A 4,355-nucleotide genomic window follows, 5' to 3' on the forward strand; every position below is an offset into this window, starting at 1 on the left:
ATTCAGATGCTTTAAGCATTTAAGTTACTATTTTCTAAATTACCAGCTCTCACTTCAAAAAGCAGTTTTTTTGTGATCTTAAAAGAAACACTCTCTTCAAATTAATTAAACTCATTAAATTTGCATATTCAGTTCCTACCAGCACATGCCTTAGATCATCGCTTCAAAATAATTTACCTACAAAGTTAGGGGCTCCTAATCTCCTAAAAACAAGTTTGAGAGAAGTGTTATAAATTTTCTGTATATGTGTGAATATGGGGAGGTGGAAAAAGGAGGGTTGAGTCTAACCCTTAGGAGAGTTTCCAGAATTTCCCCAGATCAGAATATGGTCAAGAAGAGAGAAACCATAGCGACACATTACCTGACAAAGCCTCAGTATCCAATCTGTACAGTAACCATAGTAACACCTATTTTATTGAATTATTGAAAGAATTAAGAGAGACTGTAACAACTCGATTAGGAGCATGGATTCTGGAGCTAGGCAGCCAGGTTTGAATTTTGTCTTTATAGCGTACTAGCTGTGTGACCTTGGGCAAATCACTTAACATCTCTGTACCTTAATTTCTTTATCTGTAAAATGGGGACAATAGAAGCTGATTCATAGACTTTTTATGAGAATTAAACAAATTACTATGTGCAAAGTGCTTAGAACAGTGCCTGGCACTTAGGAAGTAATGTATAAATGCTTGTCAAGTAAGTGGATGTGAAGTGCCTGAAACATTATTAATAGGCACCTAGGAAATGGAAGGCATTATTGTATTTATAGGTATTCTTTCTTAGAATTATGGATTCAACAGAAGTTCAACAAATTACTGAACCGTGAGAATAGATTTTCTAACTCTCCATTGAGAGTCCTTTGTTCCAATTATTTAAGGCTCACTGAGAAACCAATTTGAGAGGACAGTTTTGTTTTTGTGGTTTTTGGTGAGGTTTTTTTTTTTGCATTTATATAAAATCTGACAATTGACAACAGAATTATTTTAAATAAATTGTTTTATATTCAGAAGGCTATCCCTGAAGTTTTCATTGCAAGTGTTTTATTTCCATCAATGTTCTGCTTGCCCAGGAGGAAAAGCCAGCATGTGCAACACGGTTCAGGGTCCAGGTCAGCAGGCAGCCCTCCTCAGCAGGACTTCCCTTGGTACATAAGACTGTGAAACCAATTTTGGATTACCATGGTAACTAAGGGAGGGTCTAGAAATTTTTCCAAATGAAACATTCATTCAGGGCATCAACAGGCACGGCAGGAGCAGGAAAGGGAGAGGGCCAAAAAGGTACTGTCCCTTACCCAACCAAGTTCACAAATCTGTTGGAGAGAAAGAGTATAAAATAATCATTACCTTATTTTCCTTGATTTACAGATGTTTTAAAGCTTCTGAAATCATGTGTTGATGGATGAGTTCATTTAATGTCATGGGGTCCTCTGACCTAGATGTCTGTTTAATACAATTTAATAGATTGAAAAACATTTTACAGTCTATAGCTTTTTGGAACTGAAAAAATTTAGCATACTAGGGTGCCATGTGATGCAACTGAAACTCACACAAAGGACAGAAGGGGCCAAGCAGTGGGGGAGGGGAGAAGCAGTGTGAGTGAGTGTAGTCTACTCCCTGGGAAGCTTTTTGTAAGCTTCCTTGGTTCTGAATCATTTGGATACAGAAAAAGATACGGGACTTTACTAGCAGGATGCAAATCAAATGCCTTCTCTTCTCTGTCTCTCCCTCTCTATTAAGTAAACATGACACACCAACCTCCCTTTATGACATGCAGATGACAGAAAGACCAGAGAATCAGGACTTGGTGGTGGCAAGGGAGCACTGCCAACTTTTCAAGAGAAGGCAGAAGTTCAGAGTTCTATGAAGCATCTCCTGATTCAGGAGTGCTAGCATTTAAGTCAAAGTTTAAAAACATTGAGCAGGGCAAACAAATCTCACTTGTGGGACAGATTTGGCCCAGCAGTTAACAATTTGCAACTTCTGCTAAGAAACTTGGACATTAAGCTCTGAGTTTCAACAAGACCTAGAACAGGAAAAAAAAAGTTGTGGAGCTATTTGGAAACTGAAAATAGGCAAATGGTTCATCATACTTAGGGGTCATTAGTCTGATTCTAATTGCACAGATGGGGAAACTGAGGCTTGAGAAAAGTAGTGCCCATGGGCACACAGTTTCAGGCAATTGGTGGCACTTGCAGCAAGAACAACTCTAGTTTGCAACTGTGACTGATACATATGTCCTCTACTGAACTCTAGATTCTCCCCATTGGACCCCTGGGCTTCATCTGGAGTCTCTGCACAGACTTCTTGGCCAAAAGCTGGTGTTGGTGCTATTTCTGAGCCTACTGGCATTGTCCCCTCCCCCTTGCCCCCAATCCCCACCTGTTCCCAAAGCTTCTCACTGGGACTGTCTCAAGCCCCCCCCCACCCCCACCGCCCCCCATCCTCCATGCTGGCTGTGGTACACGGCTAGTAAGGGCTACAAACAGGGCTTGGTCACAGTCTGCCTCCATCCACTCAGACACAGGACTTCCCAGGATTAGTGTTTCCCTGCAGAAAGAAAAGGTTAATTTGAATGTCATTTTGTGTGTGTGAACTATAAAGTGAATTTGAGAGCATTTCAATTTTGCTCTTTCTTGCCTTTTTTTGCCATCTCATAGTCAAGGCCAACTTACCAATTAGACAAAGCAAGTATACTCTGTAGGGTCCATGATACTTTTAAGGGTCCATGAAAATTTAATTTTCACTCTATTTAATTTTAAGTCTCTATAAATTTTAAGAAAATATTTATTTTATTTAATAAAATATTTATATATTAAAATAATTTTAATTCTCTATAAATATAACAATGAATATATAAATATACATAATGTCATTGAATTCCAAGCTTAAAAATGACTAAAATGGTAACTTTCATATTATGTATATTTTAACACAACAAAAAAAGTAAATCCAGCCTGCATTATATTAATCATTATATCAACAGTCTTTTTAAATTTTTATTATTGAGGAATCGTTAACACACAGGCATGTGTCAGGTGTAGTTTCAGGTGTACAACATAATGATTAAACAATTCTACATGTTATGCTATGCTCACCCCACATGTAGCTACCATCTGTTACCATACATTAGTGTTACAACACCATTGACTATTCTACTCTGTGCCTTTCATCTCTGTGACTTATTACATAACTGAAAGCCTTTATCTCCCCCTTCCCTCTAGCAACCACCAGTTTGTTCTCTGTACTTATGTATCTTTTCATTTGTTTGTTTGACAACACAGTCTTACAGTATAATTTTTAATATTTTTTTTACGGAGGAAGGGACCCCAAAATTCAAAAGTGCCCAGGGCCCATGAAAGTCATAAGTGAGTCCTGCTAGTAGCGAGCAGTTGACTAATTCATATTAATGATAAGTTTTATATTTTTGTTTTTAAAATTTTTTTGTAAGTTTATTTTTAGAGAGAGCAAGAGCATGTGCACAAGGGCTGGGTAGGGGCAGAGAAAGGGGGAGAGAGAGAGAGAAAAAAAGTGAAAGAGAGAGAGAGAGAGAAAAATCCCAAGCAGGCTCCGTACTGTCAATTAAGAGTCTAATGCTTAACTGACTGAGCCACCCAGGTGCCCCAATAAGTTTTGTATTTAAAGACCAAATCATATGGACTGAACTTCTTTCACTGGTCCTTGGCTTTGAGCGCCTAACCCCAAAGGTTACACATTATGACCCAGGCTCCCAACACCTGCCACCTGGTGACAGCTACAGAGATTATTCAGCTGAAATGGAGAGTACAGAGGCTCAGAGAGCCTTGTTATTTCCAGTCTCCCGTGCATGGTTCCCCACCCCTTGGCACAGTCAAGACCGATTCTTGGAGATGGTCAATTTTACTCCAAGGGGCTTTTTCTTTTTTTGTAGTTGGATCTTTTTCACTCCTGTTTATTGTTTTTTCTTTTTTTAATATGTTTTATTTATTTAATTATTTTTCTTTTGTAGTTTATTGTCAAGTTGGTTTCCATTTAACATCCAGTGCTCATCCCCACAAGTGCCCTCCTCCATGCCCATCACCCCCTTCCCCTCTCCCCCTTGCAATCAGCCCTCAGTTCTCAGTATTCAAGAGTCTCTCATGGTTTGCCTCCCTCCCTCTCCCCAACTATTTTTCCCCCTTCCTCTCCCCCATGGTCCTCTGTTAAGTTTCTCCTGTTTGACTTATGAATGAAAACATATGGTATCTGTCCTTCTCTGCCTGACTTATTTCACTTAGCATGACACCCTCGAGTTCCATCCACATTGCTACAAATGGCTAGATTTCATTCTTTCTCATTGCCTTGTAGTACTCCATTGTATATATATATATATATATATATATA

General features: G+C 38.8%; 1 long non-coding RNA gene across 1 annotated transcript; it reads right to left on the minus strand.

Moving 5' to 3' along the window:
- Positions 1-1,033: 1,033 nt before the first annotated feature.
- LOC115292150 lies at positions 1,034-1,704 on the minus strand. Its single transcript, XR_003908824.1, has 3 exons — positions 1,544-1,704; positions 1,341-1,436; positions 1,034-1,151 (listed from the first exon to the last, which is right to left on the minus strand). It is a non-coding gene; the product is annotated as an uncharacterized LOC115292150 (long non-coding RNA).
- Between the last annotated feature and the right edge of the window lie 2,651 nt (positions 1,705-4,355).

Source organism: Suricata suricatta, chromosome 5 (genome assembly GCF_006229205.1).
Source record: "Suricata suricatta isolate VVHF042 chromosome 5, meerkat_22Aug2017_6uvM2_HiC, whole genome shotgun sequence".
Classification (NCBI taxonomy): Eukaryota; Metazoa; Chordata; class Mammalia; order Carnivora; family Herpestidae; genus Suricata; species Suricata suricatta.